This window comes from Heterodontus francisci, chromosome 5 (genome assembly GCF_036365525.1).
Source record: "Heterodontus francisci isolate sHetFra1 chromosome 5, sHetFra1.hap1, whole genome shotgun sequence".
In the NCBI taxonomy this organism is placed as follows: domain Eukaryota; kingdom Metazoa; phylum Chordata; class Chondrichthyes; order Heterodontiformes; family Heterodontidae; genus Heterodontus; species Heterodontus francisci.
The window spans coordinates 49,493,697-49,512,087 of record NC_090375.1 but is presented as its reverse complement, the minus strand read 5'-3'; the positions used below and the strand labels follow the sequence as shown (position 1 = coordinate 49,512,087).

The 18,391-nt window shown below is 45.2% G+C and overlaps 1 protein-coding gene across 1 annotated transcript in view; it reads left to right on the top strand.

Annotated features, from left to right (window-relative positions):
* The window catches only part of LOC137369830 (DNA topoisomerase 1-like), a 215,935-nt gene that overhangs the window by 82,160 nt on the left and 115,384 nt on the right, over positions 1-18,391 (top strand). The window lies entirely within an intron of this gene.

The following is an 18,391-nucleotide window of genomic DNA, read 5'->3' as shown; positions in this document are numbered from 1 at the left end:
AGAAAAAGGATAAGATATGGAATGTTCCCAGCTGGCCCTTTAGTCTGGCATTCAAGTACACACAAATGGCTGTCAGTGGGATCTTTTTGGAGCAGTTCTCTTCAGGTGGTGTCGAGGGTTAGTCTGGCAGGCTGTTCAGGAGAATTGTGGCATCAGTTTCTTCAGTTCTCACTGCTGGATTCACAGGGTTTCTCAAAGGTGGAATAGGATGAACTGGTTCCCCTCTCTCTCAGCAGGCTTACACCCCAACTGAACTCGAACAATATCCAAAAACGAAACCAAAACTCCTGAGCCATAAACCCAGACATGTGACTTCTCTGCAAACAACTCCAATAGCCAGCGTGGCTCATTATGTTGATGTAACTTCATTGCCTCTTCCAGTAAGCGTCGTTAAGCAATGCCCCAAATGTCCTTCCAGTGACTGTTTTTAAGGCCGATCCATGGAATCCCTTCAGTTTTTCAAATTAACCAATTTCCACAATCTTTTAAATAAGAGTCCTCAAGAAACAAGAGTAATGGAAGCACCTTCCCAACAGCTCCACCCTTGGAGGAATGAAATGCCACTTTTAAATGTGTTTCATTATAATTTGTGGGAAAAAATATTAAAACACATTTACACACATTCTCATTCATTGTTTACCTGTAACAAATACAGTTCTGCCTTGTACCGTCGGATAACTCGGAGGAAAGTCAATTTCTGGGCAAAGCATCAGCAATTAGATTGTTTTCCCTGCCGTGTGGATAATTTTTAAGTGATAGGGCTGCAATAGTAAATTCCATTTTAATAGTCTGACATTCTGATTTTTGAATTTTCCATAAATTGTCCACAGTGTAAACCAGTGTCTTTCTGTAGCCATGGTGGACATATACTTGAAAATGTTTAAAAACTAGTAGTAAGCCCAGGGTTTCTTTTTCCACCATTAGAATATCTCTTTTGGTGTCAATTTAGCTTTTTGGAAAAGGCTCCCACTGGGCCTTTCTATGCCTGATCCATCATAGTCTAACAGGACTGCACCTACCCCTAGGTCACTAGCATCAATTGCTACCTGGAAGGGCTTAGTGAACTTTGGGGTAGCCAACACTGGTTCAAAAAAGGTACAGTTACATTGCTCGGTATTGTCTTATAGGCCACCAGCTAGTGGGAAGGACATGAAAGAATAAATTTGCAAGGAAATTAGAGGTACAAAAATTATAGGGTAGTTATAATGGACTTTACTACTCTCCTGGTCTGCTAGTTCAATGAGATGGGAGGCACTGCCAGACCTGGTTCTTGGAAATGAGGTGGGTCAAGTGGATCAAGTATCAGTCAGAGATCATATAGGGGACAATGATCATTGTATCATAAGGTTTAGGCTGACTACAGAAAATGACAAAGATCAATCCAGAGTAAGAATAATTCAACTGGGGGGAAAAGCGCACCTCAGTGGGGTAGGAATGGAGCTGGGGCAAATAAATTGGAGTCAAACGTTGGTAGAAAAATCGGTAGCTGAACAATGGGCTGCCTTCAAAGAAGAGATCATTCGGGCACAGTCAAGGTATGTTCCCTCAAAGGGGCAAATAGGGCAAACAAATCTAAAGCTCCCTCGATGACAAAAGAGGTAGATATTAAGATAAAGAAGAAAAAGTGTGCTTATGACTGATGCCAAGTAGAAAATACTATTGAGAACCAGGCTGACTATAGAAGTCCAGAGGAAAAGTGAAAAAGCAAATCCGAGAAGCAAAGAGAGAGTATGAAAAGAGACTGGCAGCTAGCATTAAAGGAAATCCCAAAGATTTCTATCGGCATCTCTTCGGCCTCCTTGTCTCGAGAGACAATGGGTAAGCGCCTGGAGGTGGTCAGTGGTATGTGGAGCAGCACCTGGAGTGGCTATAAAGGCCAATTCTAGAGTGACAGCTCTTCCACAGGTGCTGCAGAAAAATTTGTTGGGGCTGTTACACAGTTGGCTCTCTCCTTGCGCCTCTGTCTTTTTTCCTGCCAACTGTTAAGTCTCTTCGACTCGCCACACTTTAGCCCCGCCTTTATGGCTGCCCGCCAGCTCTGGCGAATGCTGGCAACTGACTCCCACGACTTGAGATCAATGTCACAGGACTTCATGTCTCGTTTGCAGACATCTTTAAAGTGGAGACATGGACGGCCGGTGGGTCTGATACCAGTGGCGAGGTCGCTGTACAATGTGTCTTTGGGGATCCTGCCATCTTCCATGCAGCTCACATGGCCAAGCCATCTCGAGCGCCGCTGACTCAGTAGTGTGTATAAGCTGGGGATGTTGGCCGCCTCGAGGACTTCTGTGTTGGAGATACGGTCCTGCCACCTGATGCCAAGAATGAATTGAGACGTCGCTCTTGGATGACGTACGTTGTCCAGGCCTCGCTGCCATAGAGCAAGATACTGAGGACACAGGCTTGATACACTCGGACTTTTGTGTTCCGTGTCAGTGTGCCATTTTCCCCCACACTCTTGGCCAGTCTGGACATAGCAGTGGAAGCCTTTCCCATGCGCTTGTTGATTTCTGCATCCAGAGACAGGTTACTGGTGATAGTTGAGCCTAGGTAGGTGAACTCTTGAACCACTTCCAGAGCGTGATCGCCAATATTGATGGATGGAGCATTTCTGACGTCCTGCCCCACGATGTTTGTTTTCTTGAGGCTGATGGTTAGGCCAAATTCATTGCAGGCAGCTGCAAACCTGTCGATGATACTCTGCAGGCACTCTTCAGTGTGAGATGTTAAAGCAGCATCGTCAGCAAAGAGGAGTTCTCTGATGAGGACTTTCCGTACTTTGGACTTCGCTCTTAGACGGGCAAGGTTGAACAACCTGCCCCCTGATCTTGTGTGGAGGAAAATTCCTTCTTCAGAGGACTTGAACGCATGTGAAAGCAGCAGGGAGAAGAAAATCCCAAAATGTATCGGCATATGAATAGTGAAAGGGTGGTAAAAGGAGGAGTGGGGCTGATAAGGGACCAGAAAAGGGGATTTATGCATGGATGCAAAGGGCATAGCTGAGGTATTAAATGAATGCATCCATCTTTACCAAAGAAGATGCAACCCAGGCAATGGTGAAAGAGGAGGTAATTCAGACACTCGAAGGGTTTTTAATTGATAAAGAGGACATATTAGATAGGCTGTCTGTACTTAAAGTAGATAAAGAACCAGGACCGGATGAGATGCATCCAAGGATAGTGAGGGTGGTGATCATGGAGGCACTGGCCATAATTTTTCAGTCTTCGTAACGTAACAGAGGGTTGATGAGGGCAGTGCAGTTGATGTAGTGTACATGGACTTTCAAAAGGTATTTGATACAGTGCCACACAACAGACTTGTGAGCAAACGTATAGCTCATGGAATAAAAGATATGATATCAACATGGATATGGAATTGGCTGAGTTACAGGAAACCGTAGTGGTTAATGGATGTTCTTTGGGCTGGAGGAAGGTTTGTAGTGGAGTTCCCCAGGGGTCAGTGTTGGCACTGTTGCTTTTCCTGATGTATATTAATGACCTAGACCTTGGTGGACAGGGCATTGCAGATGATACGAAACTTGGAAACATTGTGAACTGTGAGCGGGATAGTGTAGAACTCCAAAAGGACATAGATAAGTTGATGGAATGGGCAGACAGGTGACAGATGAAGTTCAATGCAGAGAAATGTGAAGTGAATCATTTTGGTAAGAAGAACATGGAGAGACAATATAGAATAAAGGGTACAATTCTGAAGGATGTGCAGGAGCAGAGGAAGCTGGGTGTTTTAGTCATTGAGGGTGGTAGGACAGGTTGAGAAAGCGATTGATAAAGCATACAATATCCTAGGGTTTATTAATAGGGGCATAGAGTACAAGAGCAAGGAAGTTATGTTGAACTTGTATAAGACACTAGTTCGGCCTCAGCTGGAGTATTGCGTCCAGTTCTGGGTGCCGCACTTTAAGAAAGACGTGAGGGCAATGGAGAGAGTACAGAAAAGATTCACGAGAATGGCTCCAGGGATGAGGAAGTTCAGTTATGAAGATAGATTGGAAAAGTTAGGACTCTTTTCCTTGAAGAGAAGGCTAAGTGTTGATTTGATGGAGGTATTCAAAATCATGAGGGATTTGGATAGAGTAGATAGAGAGAAACTTCCCACTCGTGAAAAGATTGCAAATGAGAAGGCACAGATTTAAAGGATTTGGTAAGAGAAACAAAAGTGACGAGGAAAAACTTTTTCAGAGTGGTTAAGGTCTGTAATGCACTGCCTGAGAGTGTGGTGGAGGCAGCTTCAATTGAAACATTCAAAAGGGAATTAGACTGTTATATGAAAAGGAAGAATGTGTAGGGTTATGGGGAGAAGGCGGGGAAGTGGAACTGAGGGAATTGCTCTTTCTGAGAGCTGGTGCAGACACACTAAGCCAAATGGCCGCCTTCTGCATTGTAAAAATTCTGAGATTTGTTGATCAAAATTGCTTTCAGCCTCTTACAAGATGCTTGGCACTCTCCTGACCACACTACCTTGGCTTTTTCTTTGTAGCAAATCTGTCAGTGGAGCAGCTATAATGCTGAAATTTGGTACAAACGTGCAGTAGGAACTACACATCCCCAAAAACCTCATGATTTCTCATTTAGTCTTAGGGGCAGGGAACTCCAACAATGCTTGTACTTTTGCTGGTCTTGGCAACACTTGTCCTTGTCCTAATATATACCCTAGTTAGGTTACCTGCACGTTTGTAAATTCACTTTTGGCCAGGTTTATCACCAAATCAAGCGACCAATTTTTTTTAAACAGAGCTTCTTGTTCCAAGTGATCCTTCCAAGTGTACTATATACCAGTACATCAAGGTAAACCACACAGCTAGAAGCACTGGCTACCACTTGGTTCATTCGTCTCTGGAAAGTTGCTGGGGCATTTTTTTAGCTCGAATGGCATCACTCGGCATTGAAAAAGATTGTGACAAAGGCTGATATTTCTTCAGCTTGGGGTATTAAAAGAACCTGCTAGTATCCCTTTGACAAATCTATTTTGGGAGGTGGTGGAGTAGTGGTATTGTCACTAGACTAGTAACCCACAGACCCAGGGTATTGCTCTGGGGACAGGGGTTTGAATCCCACCACAGCAGAAGGTGGAATTTGAATTCAATTAATAAATCTGAAATTAAAAGCGAGTCTAACGATGGCCAAGAAACCATCATTAGTTGTAAAAATCCATCTGTTTCATTAATGTCCTTTTAGGGAAAGAAATCTGCTATCCTTACCTGGTCTTGCCAACATGTGACTCCAGACCCACTGCAGTGTGGTTGACTCTTAAAATGCCCTCTGCAATAGCCTAGCAAGCCACTCAGTTGTATTTAACCACTATGAAGTCAATAAAAAGGAATGAAACTGGACGGACCACCCGGCATTGACCGAGGCACCGGAAACTACAATGGCAAGCCCAGCCCTGTCGACCCTGCAAAGTCCTCCTTAGTAACAGCTGGGGGCTTGTGCCAAAGTTAGGAGAGCTGTCCAACAGACTAGTCAAGCAATAGCCTGACGTAATCATACTCACGGAATCATACCTTACAGACAATGTTCCATCACTGTCCCCGGGTATGTCCTGTCCCACCGACAGGACAGACCCAGCAGAGGTGGCGGCACAGTGGTATACAGTAGGGAGGGAGTTGCCCTGGGAGTCCTCAACATTGACTCCGGACCCCATGAAGTCTCATGGCATCAAGTCAAACATGGGCAAGGAATCCTCCTGCTGATTACAACCTACCGCCCTCCCTCAGCTGATGAGTCAGTACTCCTCCGTGTTGAGCACCACTTGGAGGAAGCACTGAGGGTGGCAAGGGTGCAGAATGTACTCTGGGTGGGGTACTTCAACGTCCATCACCAAGAGTGGCTCGGTAGCACCACTACTGACCAAGCTGGCCGAGTCCTAAAGGACATAGCTGCTAGACTGGGTCTGCGGCAGGTGGTGAGGGAACCAACAAGAGGGAAAAATATATACTTGACCTCGTCCTCACCAATCTGCCTGCCGCAGATGCATCTGTTCATGACCGTATTGGTTAGAGTGACCACCGCACAGTCCTTCTGGAGACAAAGTCCTGCCTTCACATTGAGGATACCCTCCATCGTGTTGTGTGGCACTATCACCGTGCTAATTGGGATAGATTTCGAACAGATCTAGCAATCTAAAACTGGGCATCCATGAAGCACTGTGGGCCATCATCAGCAGCAGAGTTGAACTCAACCACAATCTATAACTTCATGGCCCAGCATAGCCCCCACTCTACCATTACCATCAAGCCAGGAGACCAACCCAAGGTTCAATGAAGAATGCAGGAGGGCATGCCAGGAGCAGCACCAGGCATACCTCAATGAGGTGTCAATTTGGTGAAGCTGTAACAGAGGACTACTTGCCTGCCAAACTGCATAAGCAGCATGCAATTGACAGAGCTAAGCGATCTCATAACCAATGGATCAGATCTAAGCTCTGCAGTCCTGCCACATCCAGCCGTGAATGGTGTTGGACAATTAAACAACTAACTGGAGGAGGTGGCTCCACAAATATCCCCATCTTCAATGATGGGGGAGCCCAGCACATCAGTGAGAAAGATGAGGCTGAAGCATTTGCAACAATCTTTAGCCAGAAGTGCCGAGTTGATCCATCTCTGCCTCCTCCTGAAGTCCCGAGCATCACAGATGTCAGACTTCAGCCAATTCGATTCACTCCACGTGATATCAAGAAACAACTGAAGGCACTGGATACTGTAAAGGCTATGGGACCTGACAATATTCCAGCAATAGTACTGAAGGCCTGTGTTCCAGAACTTGCCACCCCCTAGCCAAGCTGTTCCAGTACAGCTACAACATTGGCATCTACCTGGCAATGTGGAAAATTGCCCAGGTATGCCCTGTAGACAAAAAGCAGGATAAGTCCAACTTGGCCGATCACCGCCCCATCAGTCTACTCTCAATCATCAGTAAAATGATGGAAAGTGCCATCAAGCAGCACTTGCTCAGCAATAACCTGCTCAGTGACGCTCAATTTGGCTTCCACCAGGACCAATCAGCTCCTGATCTCATTATAGCCTTAGTTCAAACATGGACAAAAGAGCTGAACTCGAGGTGAGGTGAGAGTAGCTGCCCTTGACATCAAGGCAGCATTTGACCAAGTATGGCATCAAGGAGCCCTAGCAAAACTGAAGTCAGTGGGATTCAGGGGGAAAACTCTCTGCTGGCTGGAGTCATACCTAATGCAAAGGAAGATGGTTGTGGTTGGTGAAGGTCAAATCACCTGAGCTCCAGGACATCTCTGCAGGAGTTCCTCAGGGTAGTGTCGTAGGCCCAACCATCTTCAGCTGCTTCATCAATGACCTTCCTTCAATCATAAGGTCAGAAGTGGGGATGTTCGCTGATGATTGCACAATGTTCAGCACCATTCGCGACTTCTCAGATACTGAAGCAGTCCGTGTAGAAATGCAGCAAGACCTGGACAATATCCAGGCTTGGGCTGATAAGTGGCAAGTGACATTCGTGCCACACAAGTGCCAGGCAATGACCATCTCCAACAAGAGAGAATCTAACCATCTCCCCTTGACATTATTACATGGCATTACCATCACTGAATCCCCCACTATCAACATCCAAGTGGTTACCATTGACCAGAAACTGAACTGGAGTAGCCATATAAATACCGTGGCTACAAGAGTAGGTCAGAGGCTAGGAATCCTGAGGCAAGTAACTCACCACCTGACTCCCCAAAGCCTGTCCACCATCTACAAGGCACAAGTCTGGCTTTGTAAGAGGGAGGTCATGCCGAACAAATTTGATTTAATTTTTTCAGCATGTGACCAGGTGTGTAGATGAGGGTAGTGCAGTTGATGTAGTTTACATGGATTTCAGCAAAGCCTTTGACAAGGTCCCACGTGGGAGACTTATCAAGAAAGCAAATGCACATGGGATACAGGGTAACTTGATAAGGTGGATTCAAAATTGGCTTAGCTGTAGGACACCGAGAGTGATGACGGATGGCTGTTTTAGTGACTGGAAGCCAGTGTCCAATGGTGTACCACAGGGATCTGTGCTGGGTCCCCTATTGTTTGTCATTTATATAAACGACATAGATAACTATGTGGCGGGTAGGATCAGTAAGTTCGCGGATGACACAAAGATTGGCCGAGTGGTTAACAGTGAGATTGAGTGTCTTGGGCTACAGGAAGATATAGGCGGGATGGTCAAATGGGCAGAAAAGTGGCAGATGAAATTTAACCCTGAAAAGTGTGAGGTGATACACTTTGGAAGGAGTGATGTGACACGTAAGTATTCAATGAATGGCCTGACACTGGGAAGCTCCGAGGAACAAAGGGACCTTGGCGTTTTTGTCCATAGATCTCTGAAGGCAGAAGGGCAGGTTAATAGGGTGGTGAAAAAGGCATATGGGACACTTGCCTTTATCAATCGAGGCACAGATTACAAAAGCAGGGAGGTCATGTTGGAGTTGTAGAGAACTTTGGTAAGGCCACAGCTGGAGTACTGTGTGCAATTCTGGTCGCCACATTATAGGAAGGATGTGATTGCACTGGAGGGGGTGCAGAGGCGATTCACCAGGATGTTGCCTGGGATGGAACATTTAAGCTATGAAGAGAGGTTGGATAGGCTTGGGTTGTTTTTGCTGGAGCTGAGAAGACTGAGGGGTGACCTGATCGCGGTGTACAAGATTATGAGGGGCATTGTCAGGGTGGATAGGGAGCAGCTGTTCCTCTTAGTTGAAGGGTCAGTTACGAGGGGACATAAGTTTAAGGTGAGGGGCAGGAGGTTTAAGGGGGATTTGAGGAAGAACTTTTTTACTCAGAGGGTGGTGACGGTCTGGAATGCACTGCCTGGGAGGGTGGTAGAGGCGGGTTGCCTCACATCCTTTAAAAAGTACCTGGACGAGCACTTGGCACGTCATAACATTCAAGGCTATGGGTCATATGCTGGCAAATGGAATTAGGTAGACAGGTCAGGTGTCTTTAATGCATCACTGCAGACTCGATGGGCCGAAGGGCCTCTTCGGCACTGTACTCTGTGATTCTGTGAAGTCAGGAGTGTGATGGAATACTCTCCACGCCTGGATGGGTGCAGCTCCAACAACACTGAAGAAACTTGGCACCATCCAGGACAAAGCAGCCCGCTTGATTGACATCCCATCCACAAACATTCACTCCCTCCACCATTGCGCATGGTGGCAGCAGTGTGTGCCATCTACCAGATGCAACGCACCAAGGCTCCTTAGACAGCACCTTTCAAACCCGCGACCTCTGCCAACTAGAAGGGCAAGGGCAGCAAATGCATGGAAACACCACCTGCAAGTTCCCCTCCAAGTCACACACCATCCTGACTTGGAACTACATCGCCGTTCCTTCTGTCGCTGGGTCAAAATCCTGGAACTCCCTTCCTAACAGCACTGTGGATGTACCTATCTCACATGGACTGCAGCGGTTCAAGAAGGCAGCTCACCACCACCTTCTCGAGGCCAATTAGGGATAGGCAATAAATGCTGGCCTAGCCAGCGACACCCACATCCCATGAATGAATTTTTAAAAAAAAGAAATGTAGCCCTGCCAACTCAGTCAATATAGTCTTCCAAGTGAGGAATTGGGTTGGAGTCTGCCTTTGTTACTGAATTAACATTTCTGTAGCCTATGCCAAATCTAATTGAACCATCAGGCTAAGGCATAAACACGACTTGGGAACTCCAGCTGCTTTGGCTGGGTTCAATTAGGCAGTTTTCCAACATGTATTGGATTTCTGCTTGTTTCTTGGGACTTAAGCGATAAGGATGCTGTTTTATAGGGGAGGATTCTCCTTCATGCACATGTATGGCTAAGGTTGTAAGTCCTGGCTGGTCCCTACAGACTCCTTTTTAAATGTTGAGTAGTCTTGTTAAATCATCTTGTTCTGCATCTAAATATGAAAGCATAGTGTCTAATCTCCCTAACAATTCAGTGTTAGCTAACTGGAAAGTGGAGGTTCAATTTGGGAATTGTCTAGGTCTGCTCCTGCCTCATCCTTCACTGTCCTTATTCCCTGACCTACCTGTGCTTACTTGTCCTCCTCCCAGGGGTGATATTGTTTCAATATGTTAATGTGACCCAGACAGTTGTTTTTCCCCAGCAATCTGGGGTGTCAATCAAGTAATTTACCAGTTCTTTTGGTCACTTTATATGGACCGCTGAACTATTCTTTCAGTGGTTCACCCTGTAAAGGCAGTAATACTAACATCTCATCCCTTGGTGGAAATGTTCGGGTCTTGGCATACTTGTCTGTCCATTTCTTGGTTGTTTGGAAAGCATTAAGGTGGTCCTGAGCCACTTTGCAGGCTCTCGTGAGCCATTCCTGGAACACTGATACATAAATTAACATGGATAATTCGTCCCTCTTAAAACTTTTCTTCGATTAGTTTCAGAGGACCTCTTGCCTCACATGCATAAACTAATTCAAAACGACTAAAACCGGTAGACTCATTAGGTGACTCCCTGGTGGCAAACAAAAGAAATTCCAGCCCTTTGTCCCACTTATGGGGATTTCATGACCGTATGCCCTGATCATTGTTTTGAGGGTCTGATGGTACTGTTTTAAAGCCACTTGTGCCTGTGGGTGGTATGCTGAGGGCTTTAACCATTATACCCGGATTACTCATAACTTCTCAATCGGTAATCCATTTAGAGTGAAGAACTGGGTTATCTTCTCTACCACTATCTTAGCAGAAATTGTTCTCAAGGGAATGGGCTCTGGGAACAGAGTAGCCGTATCCATAGTAGTGAGCATGTATTGATGTCCCACTTTTATTTTTGGTAAAGGTCCGACACAGTCTACCAGCACCCTACTAAGTGGTTCCCCAAAATCTGGTATGGTAATTAGAGGTGCCAGTTTTACGCAACTTGTGGTTTTCCCACAATCTGGTATGTTTTACAAAACTGCGCCACGTCCTTGTAAAGAACTGGCCAGGACAAATGTGGACCTTTACGTGATTGGGTCTTCCGGATCCCCATATGTCCCACCATAGGAATTTCATAGGCTATCCTTAATATTTCCCAATACTTGGGCAGTACCACTATCTGGTGAATCACTGTCCATTTTTCATCTGCAGGTCTGTGAGAAGGTCTCCACTTCCTCATCAGAATCACATTTTTAATGTGGTAACCTTCCGGAGCTGCTTTTGTTTCAGCTTCAGTTAGAGCCGATTGTGCTACTTTACTTAACTCTGGAGCGACTTACTGAGCATTTCCTTTGGATCGTCCAAATCCCCTAAGTTTCAGATATTCGGCTATCTGTCTGTGCTACCAATTTGACCTCGACAATGGAGCTTGTTTAGCCATTGCTCGGGTCACTATACATGAAGGAAATATTCCTGGAACCTTTTGCTGCAACTGCACTGTCTCCTTGACTTCACTTGGTCTTTCCGTCACTACTGGAGCAGCTACTACCCTCGTTCTGGCCAAATCATTCCCCAGGTGTAGGTCAACAGGCAAACTATGGACAACTCCTATGGTTACCGTTCCAGACATTAGGTCACACTCCAGGTGCACCCAATACAAAGGTACGAGTACATACTCCCTGCCGATACTGTTCACTAAAACCTTGGCATGCAATGTGCTCTCTGGAAAAGTCATGCCTTTCCCCAGCAAAAGAGTTTCGATAGGTCCTGTATCCCTAAGTATAGCTATCGGTTTACCTACCTCACGAGAGGGATAAGGCATTGGTTTTCTTTCCAACAAGAATTCCCTATAATTCTCTGGTATCTTGTTCACGTTCCCCGCACTCAGTGGTTTTTGTACTTGGCTTTACAGCTGCAGTCAGAGCTACAGTTTGATCTGTCGTACTCTGTCAGGGCCCCTTTCTCTACATTGGCCTTGTGCACCCCGATAAGTCAGAGTCGTACAGCATAGTGCTGGAAGTTGTCTCACCTTGTGGCAATGGAAACAAACAGGCTTGTGGACCTCACTTCCACCCTCAGCACCTTCCTTTCAGAGGAGGTGGTCCTGGGGGGTTTCCAGCTATCCCTTGTCCCCAACTACTTGCCTTTCTTTTACCCTCCTACCTTCTATCCTTCTCAGGTTTTTGGGGGCAGAAAATGGGTTAGGGCTTGTGAACAAGCTCATAATCATCAGTGATCTCAGCTGCCTGATTGGCTGTTGAAACCTTCTGGTTCTCTATATGGATTCTTGCTAACAGGGAATAAATTTTTAAATTCTTCTAGGAGAATTATTTTCCTAAGTGTTTTATACATGGCCTCTTATACAGTGCCTGCATCTAATGATCAAAGTTAATTTGCTTTGCCCTCTCAAATTCTATATAAGTCTGCCCAGGCTGTTTCCAGATGTTCTGACATTTCTGCCTGTAAGCTTCAGGGACCAACTCATAAGCAGGGAGAATAGCCTTTTTTGCTACCTTATAATTTGCAGAAGCCTCCTCAGAAAGCATAGCATAATCTTCATGAGCTCTCCCTATCAACCTGCTTTGCATGAGCAGTGTCCAGTTTTCGTTCGGCCACCTCATCCATTTAGCTGTTTTTTCAAAAGAAATGAAAAAAATGCTTCTATGTCCCTTTCCTCAAACTTTGGGAGGGCTTGCGCAAATTTAAACAGCTCCCCAATGGGTCCTGGGTTGGAGTCAGTTTTCTCCTCAGAAATTTCCCTAGAGTCAAGGCTACCCTTTTTGTTTTAGTTCCATCTTTTTTTAATTGGAATACCCTTTTGCACTTCCTTCTCTTTCCCTTTCCTGCCTCTTTTTCCTTTTGCAATTCTAGTTCCAACTTATGAAGTGTTCTTTCCTTTTCTCACTCTTCTTGCCTCTTTGCTTGCTCCCTTTGAAATGCCCTTTTTCCCTTTCTTCTCTTTCAAGTTTTCTCATTTGTTTTTCCTGTTCAAGCTGTTTCATCTTCAACTGAATTACCATCTGGATTCCAGTTTCAAATGCTGTGCTGTTACCTCAATTATTTCTGCTTTCTTAGCTTCTGGTTTTAGCTCTAACTCCAACTTTCCTGCCAATGCTATTAGCCTAGCCTTGGTTAAGTATTGCAAATCACTCAGGGATAAATCCTCCCTCTCCAGAAAGGTCTTAGTAACTGATAAAGCCAAATACATATAGCAAAATTCACCGTAAAAAAATCTTAGTCAGCCTTAACCCCAGCAAGTCCCAGCACTCATATTTGTCTGTGGATTTGGAATCCCGCAAGAGCCCCCAATTATATGTTATGACCAAGGCTAGAGGAATATACTGCCTTTCTCTGGTTCTGCTTCTCCACGGGTCATAACATTGTTACGACCAGGTGAGAAGGGATTTAGAGGTTCCCTCTCCGTCTTTGCCTGGTTTAAACATAGCTGGGTTTAATTTTAAAACACTGTGGATTTTAGTTCCACCTTAGTGCATCCTTGTTCATTGCTCCAATTGCAAGGCAAAGAAATCAAACAGGTTTCCTTGGATTTAAACAAGAAAGACAGAAGTTTATTAATCTTAAACTCTAATCCGGTTAACAACTACGAATATGTGACGGAACGACACTAGCATGCATACGCGATAAACACGCATGCGGATAGACAGAAAAAGTAGAAGAAATAAAGGGGGAAAGTTTGAGGCAATATCTGGTAGTTACAGTCCTTTTGAGTTCAGTGTGGAGTCTTTGGTTGCCGGTAAGTCTTGCAATTCATTGGGGCCCAGTTCACGCTTCAACTTGTTCAGATAAAGGGTTTTTTTCTCTCTCGAGGTTTACGTGTCTTCTGTAGGTCTGGTGGTTTGGGAGAAAGAGACTTCCTTGTTCCAGCATCAGTTGCACACGTCCCTTTGATTCTTTCTGTGTGGCACAATTCAGAAACCCCAGGTTGCCCAGCAGGTTAATCATGTGACTAGCTCCTTTATTTGGAACTGTCTGTCCTACAAGGTTGTGGATTGTACCTTAACAGTCTCTGGAATGCGCTTCCTTACACCTTCAATGTCTGGTGATCAAATCCATTTGGGTTAATTGGAGTAGGGTATAGTCCTTTGTCTCCACAAGCAGCATCTTTTGGTATGCAAATGTCCTTCCAACCCAGTGTCTGGTGATCTTCAAACAAGTTATTTCTTCACTCCAGCAACAGTGTTAAAATCCATGTTCATATGACAAAATGAATATGCCTCATTCTTGTCAGGTGGGGGTCTGCATGACATCATATATGTAAATGTTTACCCAGATCCCGATCAGGCCAATTGTATACTCTATCCACCTTGGTTTCGTAACAAAATCTGCCAACCAGGTTTCTTAAATTAATAATTTTGTTGGTTATTAATTATAAAACAAGACCCATTCAATAAAGATGCAAAGCTTTAAAATAACCCAACACATGTGCGCACATACTGGTTAAATAAAAAAATAAAGAAGCTTTCTCTGCAGTGATCATCTTTACAAAAACGGAAAAAAAAACTTTGGCCAAATACTTTATAATTCTTGAAGAAAAAGGATGATATGGAATGTTCCCAGCTGACCCTTTGGTCTGGCATCCAAGTACAGATAGACGGCTGTCACTAGGATCTTTTTGGAGCAGTTCTCTTCAGGCGACATCAAGGATTAGTCTGGCAGGCTTCTCAGGAGAAATGCTGCAACAGTTTCTCTCATTCTCACACTGGATTCACAGGGTTAGGTTTCTCAGCTGGAATAGGATGAGCTGGTTGTCTCTCTCTCTTAGCAGGCTTACACCCCAACTGAATTCAGACAATATCTGAAAATGAAACCAAAACTCTTGAGCCATAAACCCAGACATGTGACTTCTCTGCAAGCAACTCCAATAGCCAGCATGGCTCCTTGTGTTGATTTAACTTCATTGCCTGTTCCAGTAATGTTTTTAAACAAAGTCCCAATGTCCTTCCAGTGACCTTTTTAAAAAAAAAAGTCCATGGAATCCCTTCAGTCTTTCGAATGATTTTTTAAACACGAGTCCTCAAAAATCATAGTAGTGGAGGCACCTTTATAACAATAGGTATAATAAAGGAAAAAATCAACAAACACCTGGAAAGGTTTTGAGATAATTAAGGACCGCCAGCACAGATTTGTAAAAGGTAGCTCGTGCTTGACTAATCTGATTTGAATATTTTGAAGTAACAGACAAATTTGATGGAGGGAAAGCAATGGATGTTTTCTGTAAGGATTTTAAGAAAGCGTTAGACATTGTCAAAGTACCACATAAAAGGTTGGTTAACAAAATTGTGGCTCATGCGATAGTATGGTAAGTGTCAGCTTAGATATAGAAATTGGCTTAAGGACAGAAAGCAGTAAGTCATGGTAAATGGTTGTTTTTCAGATTGGAGGATGGCAGATAGCAGTGTTCCCCAAGTACCAGTCCTTTTTTGATATATAAAAATAACTGATATTGGCATACAGAGTTAAAGGTCAAAATCTGCTGATTGAGGTGTGGCAAACAATGAGGATGTTACCAATTGACAGGACATAGATAGGCTAGCACAATAACAAGACACTGGCAGATGGAATTTAACAGAAGTGTGAGGTAATGCATTTTGACTGAAGGGATAGGGGGAGGCAATATAGACTAAGTGGCACAGTTCTAAAGGACAGGTTCATATGCATAGATGCTTGAAGTTGGACATGTTGATAAACTAGTTAAAAAAGCATATGGGGTCTTGGACTTCATAACTAAAGATATTGAATACAAAAGCAAGGAAGTTATCGTGAACCTTAAAAAGGTCTGCATAGGCCACAACTAGGGCATTGCAGCCAGTTCTGGTTACCATATTTTAGGAAGCATTAGAGTCCTTGAGAAGTTGCTGAGAACATTTACAGAATGGTTCCAGGGATGAGGGATTTTAGCTACAAAGTTAGCTTGGAAAAGCTGGAGTTGCTCTCCTTAGAGCAAAGGAGATTGAAGGAAGATTTGATAAGAGCTGTACAAGATTATGACCGGTTTAGATAAAGTAGGCAAAGAAAAGCTGTTTCCATCAGTTGATGGTAGAAAGACTAGGGGGCACAAATTTAAGGGTTTGGACAAGATACTGGGGGTATATGATGAAAAGCTTTTTTTTACGCAGCAAGTGACCTGGAACTGGCTGCCTACGAGAGTGGCGGAAGAGGGGACGATGAGTGATTTCAAAAGGAAATTTGATGGGCATTTAAGGGATATAAACTTGCAGAGCTACTGGGTGGAGCAGGGGAATGGAACGGACTGGATTGCTGTACAGAGAGCTGGCATGGACTCGATGGGTTTAATGGCCTCCTGTGCCGTAATGACTGACTCTTGCCCTCTAAGGTATGCACAGTGCCAGTATCTGATTTGGTGGCTACAATGTCAAATCACGTAATGGTGCTTCTTCAGAAGTCAGTTTTTAAAAAAAATTCGTACATGGGATGTGAGCATCGCTGGCAAGGCCAGCATGTATTGCCCACCCCTATCTTCCTTTGAGAAGATGGTGGTGAAGCGCTGCCCTGAACCGCTGCAGTCCATGTGCTGTTAGAAAGGGAGTTCCAAGTTTTTGACCCAGTGATAGCGAAGGAACAGCAATACAGTTCTAAGTCAGGATGGTCTGTGGCTTGGAGGGAAACTTGAAGGTGATGGTGGTATTCCTATACTTCTGTTCTTTTTAGGTGGTAGAGGTCATGGGTTTGATAGGTACTGACAAAGGAGGCTTGGCAAATTGCTGCACTGCAACTTGTAGATGGTGTATGCTGCTGCCACTGTGCTGATGGTGGAGGAAGTGAATGTTGTAGATGGTTGACAGGCTTTTGGGCGTCAGGAAGTGAGCTGCTCGCTGCAGAATTCCCAGCCTCTGACCTGCTATTGTAGCTGCAATATTTATATGGCTAGTCCAGTTAAGTTTCTGGTCATTGGTAACCCCCAGGATGATGGAGGATTCAGCAATGTGATGCTAATGAACGTGAAGGGGAGATGGTTAGATTCTCTTTCATTGGAGACGGTCATTTGGCGTGAATGTTATTTGCCACTGATCAGTCCAAGCCTGAATGTTGTCCAGGTCTTGCTGCGTGTGGGCACTGACTGCTTCAGTATCTGAGTAGTTGCGAATAGTACTGAACACTATGCAGTTGTCAGCTAATGTCTGCAAATCTGACCTTGTTTAGCTGTCACCCTTCCTCATGAATAGTAAGCAGAAATACAGAAGGGAGGTGGGATGGCAGTGTGGAAAGCAAGAGTTTCATGGTCACACCATTTATAACTTGTACTTCAAGCCTGATTGCAGGATGAAAGTAAGTGGGATTTGAGAAGGGGAATAATATGATCATACTGCCGTGCTGAAAGTTCACCGCATCGCTGGATGCAATGGCGACTGTCACTGCTAGCCCCATGGTGTGGAGCACCCTCTCCTTCAGAGGGCTCATGTGATGTAGGCATGTCTGCTCCCTCATGAGCCATCTGGTCCTGCAAAAGAGAGGAAAGTATATCAATGAGATATGCAGTGCATTTGGGAGATGTGCCTGCCATATGTAAAAGCAGCGCGAGGTGGGTGTGAAGCTGGCAGCATTGGTCAGGGTGTAAGGGTGAGGTGGAGTATTTGAATGTTAGGCCTAAGTTCAGATTGCTGATGGGTGAGTGGGGCTGTGTTGTATTGAGCAGCATGGGAGGTTGGTGGAGCAATGTGTAGATGCATTCACTGATCTTAACCACCTCTGTGAGGTCATTGAATTTCTTGTGGTACTGCTACCAGGTGCCTGGGGCCAGACTCTGGGGATTGACCTCACTGGCTAGCTGCTCCCATTCCCTTCTCGCGCAGGCTAGCTGAACCAACTGCCATCCATGCATGCTGCTGCTTCCCATTTCCATTGTGCAAACAGTCAGCAGCATGTTACATGCTGGGCTGCATAATGAAATCATTTAGATGAAGTTTGCATGTTGCCGAGAGGAGAGAAGTGGCGCAGCCTAGAGCTAGTGGCTGGAGGGGGCACGGGGAAGCGGGAGTGAGGGGCCGGAGAGCGGGGTGGTGCGAAGCGAGGAACAATTGGCCGGTGGGGGGGGGGGGGGGGGTTGCGGGGAAGCAGTGAGGTCTGGAACGAGCAGCTGGGAGGACGAAGCGTCAAGGCCTGGAGTAAGTTGCCGAGAGGGGAGAGCAGCTAGTGGGGCGGGAGCGAGTGACTGGGAGCGAGCTCCTGCCTCAAAGTCTCCCATTCAGCCGCTTCCTCCAGCTGAGTGGGAGGCTGGATATCTGATGACGCTTTATCGTGCATGCACTAAGATGGACCAGGCGCGGACACACGATGACGTAATCCCGCGCATGCGCCACGTAGTCCTGGCAAGATGTAGCTGCGCATGTGTGCAGCTTGGCGCAGTCTGATGACGTCAGTTGTCAGGAATCACTTTTTGTTCTGAAATATGCTCTTAAATGTCTGCCACTGCATCTCTATTGACCTGTCCCTTAACCTACTTTGCCACTTCACTTTTGCTAGCTCTGCTTTCATCCCTACA